General features: G+C 41.4%; 2 protein-coding genes and 1 long non-coding RNA gene across 6 annotated transcripts in view; 1 reads left to right on the plus strand and 2 right to left on the minus strand.

Moving 5' to 3' along the window:
* LOC135334056 (uncharacterized) overlaps window positions 1-13,245 on the minus strand; it is a 113,059-nt gene that overhangs the window by 10,884 nt on the left and 88,930 nt on the right. The window lies entirely within an intron of this gene.
* LOC135334063 (transmembrane protein 131-like) overlaps window positions 5,296-13,245 on the plus strand; it is a 66,387-nt gene continuing 58,437 nt past the window's right edge. Inside the window, exons 1-4 of one of the 4 annotated variants that reach the window (XR_010394187.1) lie at window positions 5,296-5,467; window positions 5,522-5,609; window positions 5,823-5,909; window positions 6,122-6,660. The gene's annotated coding sequence lies outside the window, so the exon portion shown is untranslated. Of the gene's footprint in view, window positions 5,468-5,521; window positions 5,610-5,666; window positions 5,910-6,121; window positions 6,661-13,245 lie in introns of those variants that run through there. The other 3 variants (XR_010394186.1, XR_010394185.1, XR_010394184.1) reach the window with 3 other exon arrangements.
* Window positions 6,799-11,684, minus strand: LOC135334102 (uncharacterized). The gene is made up of 3 exons (XR_010394202.1): window positions 7,687-11,684; window positions 7,597-7,628; window positions 6,799-7,282 (listed from the first exon to the last, which is right to left on the minus strand). It is a non-coding gene; the product is annotated as an uncharacterized LOC135334102 (long non-coding RNA).

The following is a 13,245-nucleotide window of genomic DNA, read 5'->3' on the forward strand; positions in this document are numbered from 1 at the left end:
CATAATAATAACTTTTGACAACACATCTGTGTGATAGATCATAGTTACACTTATTTTTGGAATTTACCATTTGCCCCAAACTGAGTGTGCAGTGGGCGTAGTTTACAGCGCCTAAATCAACTTTTATAACCTCAAAAATATTATGGTGGCGCTTAAGCGCACAGCTATTCTAGTGTTGAGTGCAATCTTTCAGTATGCAGTGGACCAACTGTACGGTTTGATTTTTCGTCTCTGTATTTTACAGCAGCTCTACAAATCAAATGCATGTGCATAATAAAAGAAAAGCCGACTGCCTTGAGCCTGACATCACAAATAATTACGTCTTTTAATTACAGCAACCGTTGGAGGACTTAAATAACGGAATTCAGTCAGAGTTGGTGCTGTAATTACAAATAAAGTAAAGGAAGGGGATTGGCATTATTTACTATAATAGAGTGGTTGCATCTGACGTCATCCATCCACACACACAAAAGTACATAACACTAACTCTAACCTTTCAGCAAGTTAGCTCGTAGTTGAGTGACGATAGATTAAAATCCACACAAACCAAAATAATAGTTAACCCAATCAATTCCATGGAATGCTTGTCAACAATTATTCAGCATAGAGGTGATTTTAAGGCAATGTCCATGTATAATTATAACTCCTATAGACCATCAGTTTAGTATCAGATACTCACCTCGTCAGCCAGGTCCACCACGGCTCCTGAGGAGAGTAGCTGTATAACACAGTCAGTGTGCCCTTCATCGGCTGCCTTCATGAGTGGAGTCTGCCCAAACTACAAGAGTAAGAGCATAATAATAACTTTTGACAACACATCTGTGTGATAGATCATAGTTACACTTATTTTTGGAATTTACCATTTGCCCCAAACTGAGTGTGCAGTGAGCGTAGTTTACAGCGCCTAAATCAACTTTTATAACCTCAAAAATATTATGGTGGCGCTTAAGCGCACAGCTATTCTAGTGTTGAGTGCAATCTTTCAGTATGCAGTGGACCAACTGTACGGTTTGATTTTTCGTCTCTGTATTTTACAGCAGCTCTACAAATCAAATGCATGTGCATAATAAAAGAAAAGCCGACTGCCTTGAGCCTGACATCACAAATAATTACGTCTTTTAATTACAGCAACCGTTGGAGGACTTAAATAATGGAATTCAGTCAGAGTTGGTGCTGTAATTACAAATAAAGTAAGGATTGGCAATATTTACTATAATAGAGTGGTTGCATCTGACGTCATCCATCCACACACACAAAAGTACATAACACTAACTCTAACCTTTCAGCAAGTTAGCTCGTAGTTGAGTGACGGTAGATTAAAATCCACACAAACCAAAATAATAGTCAACCCAATCAATTCCATGGAATGCTTGTCAACAATTATTCAGCATAGAGGTGATTTTAAGGCAATGTCCATGTATAATTATAACTCCTATAGACCATCAGTTTAGTATCAGATACTCACCTTGTCAGCCAGGTCCACCACTGCTCCTGAGGAGAGTAGCTGTATAACACAGTCAGTGTGACCTATCCTGGCTGCCCACATGAGTGGAGTCCACCCATCCTACAAGAGTGAGAGCATAATAATAACTTTTGACAACACATCTGTGTGATAGATCATAGTTACACTTATTTTTGGAATTTACCATTTGCCCCAAACTGAGTGTGCAGTGAGCGTAGTTTACAGCGCCTAAATCAACTTTTATAACCTCAAAAATATTATGGTGGCGCTTAAGCGCACAGCTATTCTAGTGTTGAGTGCAATCTTTCAGTATGCAGTGGACCAACTGTACGGTTTGATTTTTCGTCTCTGTATTTTACAGCAGCTCTACAAATCAAATGCATGTGCATAATAAAAGAAAAGCCGACTGCCTTGAGCCTGACATCACAAATAATTACGTCTTTTAATTACAGCAACCGTTGGAGGACTTAAATAATGGAATTCAGTCAGAGTTGGTGCTGTAATTACAAATAAAGTAAGGATTGGCAATATTTACTATAATAGAGTGGTTGCATCTGACGTCATCCATCCACACACACAAAAGTACATAACACTAACTCTAACCTTTCAGCAAGTTAGCTCGTAGTTGAGTGACGGTAGATTAAAATCCACACAAACCAAAATAATAGTCAACCCAATCAATTCCATGGAATGCTTGTCAACAATTATTCAGCATAGAGGTGATTTTAAGGCAATGTCCATGTATAATTATAACTCCTATAGACCATCAGTTTAGTATCAGATACTCACCTTGTCAGCCAGGTCCACCACGGCTCCTGAGGAGAGCAGCTGTATAACACAGTCAGTGTTACCTCCCCTGGCTGCCATCGAGAGTGGAGTCCACCCAAACTACAAGAGTAAGAGCATAATAATAACTTTTGACAACACATCTGTGTGATAGATCATAGTTACACTTATTTTTGAAATTTACCATTTGCCCCAAACTGAGTGTGCAGTGAGCGTAGTTTACAGCGCCTAAATCAACTTTTATAACCTCAAAAATATTATGGTGGCGCTTAAGCGCACAGCTATTCTAGTGTTGAGTGCAATCTTTCAGTATGCAGTGGACCAACTGTACGGTTTGATTTTTCGTCTCTGTATTTTACAGCAGCTCTACAAATCAAATGCATGTGCATAATAAAAGAAAAGCCGACTGCCTTGAGCCTGACATCACAAATAATTACGTCTTTTAATTACAGCAACCGTTGGAGGACTTAAATAATGGGATTCAGTCAGAGTTGGTGCTGTAATTACAAATAAAGTAAGGATTGGCAATATTTACGAGTGGTTGCATCTGACGTCATCCACACACACAAAAGTACATAACACTAACTCTAACCTTTCAGCAAGTTAGCTCGTAGTTGAGTGACGGTAGATTAAAATCCACACAAACCAAAATAATAGTCAACCCAATCAATTCCATGGAATGCTTGTCAACAATTATTCAGCATAGAGGTGATTTTAAGGCAATGTCCATGTATAATTATAACTCCTATAGACCATCAGTTTAGTATCAGATACTCACCTTGTTAGCCAGGTCCACCACTGCTCCTGAGGAGAGCAGCTCTCTAGTACAGTCAGTGTGACCTCCACTGACTGCCTTCATAAGTGGAGTCCACCCATCCTACAAGAGTGAGAGCATAATAATAACTTTTGACAACACATCTGTGTGATAGATCATAGTTACACTTATTTTTGGAATTTACCATTTGCCCCAAACTGAGTGTGCAGTGAGCGTAGTTTACAGAGCCTAAATCAACTTTTATAACCTCAAAAATATTATGGTGGCGCTTAAGCACACAGCTATTCTAGTGTTGAGTGCAATCTTTCAGTATGCAGTGGACCAACTGTACGGTTTGATTTTTCGTCTCTGTATTTTACAGCAGCTCTACAAATCAAATGCATGTGCATAATAAAAGAAAAGCCGACTGCCTTGAGCCTGACATCACAAATAATTACGTCTTTTAATTACAGCAACCGTTGGAGGACTTAAATAATGGAATTCAGTCAGAGTTGGTGCTGTAATTACAAATAAAGTAAAGGAAGGGGATTGGCAATATTTACTATAATAGAGTGGTTGCATCTGACATCATCCACCCACGCACGGAAGTACATAACACTAACTCTAATCTTTCAGCAAGCTAGCTCGTAGTTGAGCGACGGCAGATTAAAATCCACACACAAACCAAAATAATAGTCCCACCCAATTCAATTTGATGGAATTCTTGTCAACAGTTATTCAGCATAGAGGTGAGTTTAATTCAATGTCCACGTATAATTATAATTCCTAATAATGTTGCCTATAAACACAATCAGATACTCACCTTGTTAGCCAGGTTCACCACGGCTCCTGAGGAGAGCAACTCTCTAGCACAGTCAGTATGCCCTCCATAGGCTGCCCTCATGAGTGGAGTCCACCCACCCTACAAGAGTGAGAGCATGCAGTAACTTTTGACAACACATCGGTGTCATAGAGGGGATTGGAATTATTTAATAGAGTGGTTGTATCTGACGTTATCCACCAGTGCACGCACGAAAGTACATATAACACTAACTCTAACCTTTCAGCAAGCTAGCTCGCAGGTGGATCTACTGTGTGATTTTTCATCTCTGTAGGAAGCTACTTCTCGATAGTCAGGAGTGCTGATCAAAAGCATGCACATAACAATGGTATAGGCCCAGTAAAGGTGACTTGCCTTGGTATGCCTTTTAATAAGCCATAAAAATTATTAATTGCGTTCAGTCTGAGTCGTAGCTGAGTTGGCGCTGTACTAGGGTACAGTCGAGCGGCCAAGACCAGGAAGTTCAATGTAAATGCCGTACATTTATTTAAGTATGCATTATGCATTACATCATTGGTTGAGTTTGATTGGGTAGGTATTAAATTTATAGTACGACAGCAAAAATATACTTTCACAGCTTCAGCTCTACATACCCACAAACCAGCTTACCTCATCCACACTGTTGACATCAGCCCCCCTCTTGATGGCATCTCGCAAAGCACTCAAGTCACCAGCCCTGGCAGCCCTGAATATGTCAGCCATTATTAATTTTGATCAGATAGCAGATACGCCCCTTTTTTTGCCCTCACGAGATCGAGACCACGCCACCTAGTTGGGCGGAGCCCGACCGTCCCTGACGGGAAGTCGGGTTGCAAGCCTATCTGGGATTTGTTCTAGCGCCACTATAGTGGCGCCCTATCAGATTGCAGCATTTTTCACGTGGCTTGGTTACACTTCCGCTTGCATCTAGTTGCAAAACCGCATGCAGTATTGCTGTGCCATCCTTGTGGTTTACACGTCATCAAGTCGGTTAACACCCACTTGAGAATAATAATATTCATAGCAGTACTACATAATGCGCAGAACAAATCCCAGATACAGGGTTTTGCAGAATCTTTGAAATAGAGGGTGTAGAGCGTTCCTTATATGGATATCTAATGTTTACACATTGTGGTGTCATAAACACATTGTGGTGAAATGCCAAGTCTGATTGGGAAGCAAAATTCAAAAACAAAATGGCTTTTTCTTGTGAAAAAAGTTGACCAAGGCATTATTTGGGATATAAGATGGAGAATAGTGCATCAGACAGAGCTGCTTGGACTTTCTTATCAAAGTGTTGCTGAGAATCTTCAAGTTGATCCATCAACTGTTTGTAGAATGGTGCATTGTTGACATGCTGACTAAGATCTACAACTTTATGGTTGACCACAGATAACCTTATAAGGAACGCTCAAGGCAAAACGCTTTTTTGTAGATATTGCAAAGATTCTGCAAAACCCTGTAGGCTTGCAACCCGACCTCCCGTCAGGAACGGTCGGGCTCCGCCCAACTACACGCCACCCACTACAGTAGAATGGGCGTGGTCTCCACACAAATAGGAGCTGAGTTCTAGTACGTGTAGACAAGTGGTGCAAGTAGTTCCATACAACAAGATTCAAGGAAGCTATGGTGTATTTATCAGGAGGTAAGTGTGAGTGTGATATTAGCTGACACACACTCCATACTCTACTGTGTGCAGGTAAAGTCTTGAGAACAGGTCATGGCTGAGTACGAGTGTGGACGGTATCGTTGACTTGCTGGGCTGTCATTAACTTCTTTGTCTTGTTGTAAGTTACACACACCCTGATCATGCCAGTGTGTTTCAACCCTCCCTGCTCTCACAGCTTCAAGACTCTAATAAGCCCTGGAGCTAGTGCTACTGGACCATCATGCAGCACAGACTATAGGCGATCTGGAGTGTACGTTTATAGTGTCTCTTATACTGTTTTGTTTTGTGTTGCCAATTTTAGTATTTATTATGCCTACCTTTGTGTGTGCAGTGCTGATCAAGGGAGACGTATTGGTCGTGTTGGTAAGGGTGCTGGTGGTGATGCTGGACCTCCCCCCATGGGCGGTGGATGAGGAAGGTATTGTGTGGTGTGGGTGTGTGTGGTGGGTGGGTGGTGTGTTTTGTGATAGGAAGTTGATACACGTATTTAATAGGATATCCTTTTTTATAGTGTACATTGACCGCACACAAACTTGTACTGTACTGCATGCAAGTACTGTATGTTTCAGCAGACCTACATTGTACAACTGTGTGTGTTATCTGATCATGATCTCTCTCTTTCCTCTGCAGAGCACCAGTCCTAACTGGGACAGCCCCAACATGTGGTCAACAGATGCTCCATTCTACAGTAATGACATCACTTCCGATATGAGCCCCCTACCTATCAGCAGTGGCACCACCGACCCAACCTCACCCTCCGGCTCCGAGGACACCACACTCTCAGCCACCACCTATGACCTCTTTGAGAACCAAAGCATCTGGAGCTTGAGCAACGCTGATAGTTCAACACTTCTTTCCTGGGCCCAACAGAAATCTGAACCCCCACAAAGCAAGACTGAGTAAAGCCCCCTCTGACCTACTGCAACGATTTTGGACTATGAATTTTAGATAACGATTTCAACTTAACCTCATTTCAATTGAGTTGTCTGCTATTAGTCCTAGTATCAGCATTTTAGCGAGTGATTATCTAGCCAGCTATCTAGTTTATTATTGTTATCGTGTAGCTACTAGTAGATCGTTCAGTTGTCATTTTGAGAGCTGTATGTGTTTAGTAGCTAGCTGATGACATTATTGTGTCTTGGCATTATATGAATTAACCATTTTAATAATTACCAATTTTGACCTGCCGGGTAATGTATACTCACACATGCATACCGTAATCGTTCTAATTATAGAACCAGTAAAAAATAATTATTTTTCTAAAAACAATGTACGTGATTTTATATGGTAGTATAATTATAGGCGTTATAAAAGAGGGCGTCCTAACCGAGGCTGGTGCTATAATAGAATGATAACGGTACATACAAGGAATGTAGACAGAATATTAATACATGAGGTGATATAAGGTATAAACAATATACACAGCCAACAATCCGTGCATGGCATGGGGATATATAATTATAACCATCATAATAATTAAATACGTTACTGATACTGCGCATAATTATATACAAATTATGTATCAAGACATTCACAAATTATAATACAAGCAAACCGATTCATAAATAACAGGCACAAAACAAATAATGCTAAAATAACAATAATTATAATTATGATCAAGTGTAAGTGTACAGTTCATTGTTCCTTCTCTAGGCAATGTTTAAACACTTTACTAGCAATTTCGTCTCTTCTCATAATTTATTTTGGAGTACTTTAAGGCGAGCGGATTACACACCCTAGCTTGCTATCACCAGGGAACTCACTGGGCTTGCACTAGACACACACACTGGTCTGAAATCAGAATAGTCCACAGCACATGCAGAACTATTAATGGAGCTTACTGTTGGTTCTTGAGGTACGCACACACACTGGTCTGAAATAAAAGAGACAGAATATTCCACAGCACATGCAGAACTATTAATGTAGCTTACTGTTGGTTCTTGAGGTACGCACACACACTGGTCTGAAATCAGAATATTCCACAACACATGCAGAACTATTAATGGAGCTTACTGTTGGTTCTTGAGGTACGCACACACACTGGTCTGAAATCAAAAAGAGACAGAATATTTCACAGCACATGTAGAACTATTAATGGAGCTTACTGTTGGTTCTTGAGGTACGCACACACACTAGTCTGAAATCAAAGAGACAGAATATTCCACAGCACATGTAGAACTATTAATGGAGCTTACTGTTGGTTCTTGAGGTACGCACACACACACAGGTCTGCAATCAAGAGGTTACAAAGTACACAATGGAGCTTACTGTTGGTTCTTGAGGTACGCACACACACAGGTCTGAAATCAAGAGGTTACAAAGTACACAATGGAGCTTACTGTTGGTTCTTGAGGTACGCACACACATAGGTCTGAAATCAAGAAGTTACAAAGTACGTTATACACAATGGAGCTTACTGTTGGTTCTTGAGGTACGCACACACACTGGTCTGAAATCAAGAGGTTACAAAGTACACAATGGAGCTTACTGTTGGTTCTTGAGGTACGCACACACACAGGTCTGAAATCAAGAGGTTACAAAGTACACAAAGGAGCTTACTGTTGGTTCTTGAGGTACGCACACACACACTGGTCTGAAATCAAGAGGTTACAAAGTACACAATGGAGCTTACTGTTGGTTCTTGAGGTACGCACACACACAGGGCTGAAATCAAGAGGTTACAAAGTACACAATGGAGGTTACTGTTGGTTCTTGAGGTATGCACACACACAGGTCTGAAATCAAGAGGTTACAAAGTACACAATGGAGCTTACTGTTGGTTCTTGAGGTACGCACACACACACTGGTCTGAAATCAAGAGGTTACAAAGTACACAATGGAGCTTACTGTTGGTTCTTGAGGTACGCACACACACAGGTCTGAAATCAAGAGGTTACAAAGTACACAAAGGAGCTTACTGTTGGTTCTTGAGGTACGCACACACACAGGTCTGAAATCAAGAGGTTACAAAGTACACAAAGGAGCTTACTGTTGGTTCTTGAGGTACGCACACACACTGGTCTGAAATCAAGAGGTTACACAGTACACAATGGAGCTTACTGTTGGTTCTTGAGGTACGCACACACACAGGTCTGAAATCAAGAGGTTACAAAGTACACAATGGAGCTTACTGTTGGTTCTTGAGGTACGCACACACACAGGTCTGAAATCAAGAGGTTACAAAGTACACAATGGAGCTTACTGTTGGTTCTTGAGGTACGCACACACACACAGGTCTGCAATCAAGAGGTTACAAAGTACACAATGGAGCTTACTGTTGGTTTGAGGTACGCACACACACAGGTCTGAAATCAAGAGGTTACAAAGTACACAATGGAGCTTACTGTTGGTTCTTGAGGTACGCACACACACAGGTCTGAAATCAAGAGGTTACAAAGTACACAATGGAGCTTACTGTTGGTTCTTGAGGTACGCACACACACACAGGTCTGAAATCAAGAGGTTACAAAGTACACAATGGAGCTTACTGTTGGTTCTTGAGGTACGCACACACACAGGGCTGAAATCAAGAGGTTACAAAGTACACAATGGAGCTTACTGTTGGTTCTTGAGGTACGCACACACACAGGGCTGAAATCAAGAGGTTACAAAGTACACAATGGAGCTTACTGTTGGTTCTTGAGGTACGCACACACACAGGTCTGAAATCAAGAGGTTACAAAGTACACAATGGAGCTTACTGTTGGTTCTTGAGGGGCTTGTACTAGAAGTACACACATGACCATTCACAGGTAAGCGTAAAGAAACACGATAATACAAAGTACACGATTGGAACCTGATAGTATAGTGGATGAACTGGTTTGCAATTGACGGGTCACAGCGGCCACCATCACTACGTGTACTGGAGAGACAGGCACACGAACTGAACCTTCAGAGGCATATGAGCTGAAAGCAAATCAATACAGATCAGGCTAACTATTTCTTAACATGGCAACCTGTGGAAAAAGTATTGCACATGCACACAACCATGTACATGACACTGGTTAGCCAGCATGGGCTGCATACAAGCAAGCAACAGACAAGACACAGTACAGTGCCCTGGGGCATATTGATCTTGACACAGGCCAAGACAGGTGCCGTGCTCTTCTTCCTGTCACTGGCAGTATGCAGTGTTTTCCCAACTAAGCAGCTCTGTTGCTCATGTGATCATCTGTTCTTGTAAAAGATATACAGAGAGTGGATAAGTACAATTATAATTATATGTATGACACAGAGTGTTGCCATGGTAGCAACCACAGCCGACAGTTGGTGCTTTGACCCACTGCTGCAATGTTGCTAGATCTATATGATTATAGAGAGCATAGTTCCATAGAGCTTAAAGTGGCAACACACTTAGTCAGTTAAAATTATAACAAGCACTTGATTTGTGCTGTTAATAGCCTAAGCTCGCTCTGAGCAACACTGAGAGTGCTGGTTAGGAGGGGTTCAAATCTGAGTCACCGTTACGATGATCAGATGATATAGGTAACTCAATCATGCAGGCAGTTACTGACTACAATATACTCACATGTTGCATCATAATGGTGATACACATTGCATGACACATCATATATTGCATGATAAGTACACCACTGGGGTCAATGCAGCAACTCTTGATTAAGGCTTTTCAGGCATATTGTGCCATTGTCATTGTCATTGGTTAAGTGACATTCTCCTTTGTTGGGAGTAGTCTGATCTATTAGCCAACATTCAGTAAGAGGCTTTGAATTGGGCAATAGGCACTTCATTTGTGCTCCTGCCATTGGTTAGATAAGCTCGCTCTGAGCAGGACAGTTGGCTTTGCAGCCATTGGTTAGTGCAAGAGCTCGCTCTGAGCTGGACTGCCTGAGTTCAGTTGGCTTTGTAGCCATTGGTAAGAGTGAGTGTAGAGCCTAGCATTGACCCCGGGATTAGTATCCCCTGTGTGGTGACTAGTCATGTGATGTGTGCGTGATCATTGCAGAGGCCACCACCACCCGCCACCAATTGCATACAAGCCTCGCCGACAAGACAAACATAGAACAGAAACAAAAAAACTAAACTATCCTAAAAAAGCACAAACAAGATTGAACACAAAGTAAGTAAAGTACGCACGAATGAAAGCTCTTACTCTAAAACAAAAAAAGGTTTTTTTGGTGGTGTTACCCGGTTTTTTTTTTTTTGTTATATTAAGGTGGTTCTAATAATCTTGCATGCATTTAATTGTGATAAAGCCTGATTCTTATAACTTCTATAACGAGTATGTAGGGATATTTATATAAATGTAAGTACACAAAGAAAAATTAAACTGCACAACCACACAGTGGCTGTGTAGAACTACAACTACTAATTGGCCTAAGGGAGAATTTGGTCTGATAACGAACAAAAAAAAAAACAAACACAGTGATTACACAAAAAGAGTATAGTATATATGAATCATTACCCTCACTTTGAGGGTATTAGATCTATACTAATGCTCATGGATCTGATAATCTGGCTGGTGCAAGATTATGTGAAAAGAAAAAAAAAAGCTATCTATCTATACCTAACAAATCAAGCTACAAGTGTAGAAACACACACAAATTGGCCTAACCTAATTAACACAGGCGAGGCAATGCAATGGCTTTGGAGGGGGGCATGCAGATATAGATAGTATGATGGTACCTCAGCTGCAGGGTCGTGAAGAGCGGTAGGAGGTCTCGACGGTTACAAACGAAGGAGTTGAGCTGGCCAGACAATGCTATCTGCAGTCGAATAGACCACTCTACACGAGGGGCTACAAGCTACCTGCAGTCCGAAGCATCCAGCCCACCAGTGCTATTCCATGACCGTTCCAACCACCAATGGAGACAACAAACCCAAACCAAACCCCCATACAGAGGTACAACCATGCACAGAGGCATTACACAGCCAAACCACCTTAGAGGCAAACCCCCTTGCAGAGGAATCACAACCACCTTATATAGAGAGAGGCATACACAACTAAACTCCCTTACAGAGGAATGCACAACCAAACAAACCTCCTTAGAGAGGCATCAGTACAACCAAGTCCCCTTAGAGAGAGGCATCAGTACAACCAAGCCCCTTTAGAGAGAGGCATCAGTACAACCAAGTCCCCTTAGAGAGGCATCAGTACAACCAAGCACCCTTAGAGAGAGGCATCAGTACAACCAAGCCCCCTTAGAGAGAGGCATACACAACTAAACTACCTTACAGAGGAATGCACAACCAAACAAACCTCCTTAGAGAGAGGCATCAGTACAACCTAGTCCCCTTAGAGAGAGGCATCAGTACAACCCTTAGAGAGAGGCATACACAACTAAACTACCTTACAGAGGAATGCACAACCAAACAAACCTCCTTAGAGAGAGGCATCAGTACAACCTAGTCCCCTTAGAGAGAGGCATCAGTACAACCAAGTCCCCTTAAAGAACTAAACCCCTTACAAGGGATGCACAACCCCCTTACAGACCAATTAGGAAAACATATACCCATGCACAATTAATTTAGACACCAATTCATTGATGAGAGAGACTTGATGAGAGTGAGAGACTTGATGGGAGGGACTTGTGAGAGAGATGTCGACGGAGACGTTGACGGAGACAGGATATAGTTTCGAGCAGCAAACTTGCAACGCCCGCCATCTTGCAACAGATTACACCTCGAGGCGTAGAGCCGAACATAGCGCAATCATGTATTTTAGCTGCTCAACGCGGTTGCAATGCCTCGGAAATTAACAGCTTCTAACGCAAACAGTTAACTAGCTATCTATACTAGATAAATGCTTCCAGTAATTAATACAATGCATGCATTATATTCTCCCCCATGCAGTTTGCAGTTTTAGAGGGCAGGCAGGTCAAGGGACAGGCATAAATCCTACAAAAAAAGTTGGGATATTTTTTCTCAATCAGTGCTTTTTTTACCTAGGCTTTTAGGACCGTATGAAAAAAAGAGTTAAAAAAGAGATAATCAACAAGCTTAAGAGATACACAAGTCAGTGTAACGTACCAAACAACCAAAGCTCTACAGTATAGACACAGTCCCGAGCAGAACAAGCTTAAGCAAACAACATCAACCGACACAAGTACAGCCCACTATCAGAACAACGAGCCCGACAATCAACACAGACAACATCCACCGACACAAGTACAGTCACCAGAACAGCAAGCCACGGAGACACATCATCGACACAAGAGTACATGCAGTTCCTAGAACATCAAGCTCCACAGAGACAACGACCACCGACACAAGTACAGCTCCCAATGCAGAACATCAAACTCCACAGAGACACAACACAAGTCCACAGCTAGCTGTAGTCCAGAAGGAGCTTAAAGCAAGGCAATATAATTATTAGTAAATCGTTTATTTTATTAATGGCAGACCACATTACTACAAATTATAAATTTAAATTATGAGTAGTGACCCCATAGATATATATAGTCAGTGTGCATGATATGATATGTGGAGTTATAATTATGAGAGTAGAGAGTCAGTGTGCTTCCATGATATACAGTTATAATTATGAGAGTAGAGAGCCAGTGTGCTTCCATGATATACAGTTATAATTATGAGAGTAGAGAGCCAGTGTGCTTCCATGATATAGTTATAATTATGAGAGTAGAGAGTCAGTGTGCTTCCATGATATACAGTTATAATTATGAGAGTAGAGAGCCAGTGTGCTTCCATGATATACAGTTATAATTATGAGAGTAGAGAGTCAGTGTGCTTCCATGATATACAGTTATAATTATGAGAGTAGAGAGACAGTGCATGGC

The sequence above is a fragment of the Halichondria panicea genome, chromosome 3, assembly GCF_963675165.1.
Source record: "Halichondria panicea chromosome 3, odHalPani1.1, whole genome shotgun sequence".
In the NCBI taxonomy this organism is placed as follows: domain Eukaryota; kingdom Metazoa; phylum Porifera; class Demospongiae; order Suberitida; family Halichondriidae; genus Halichondria; species Halichondria panicea.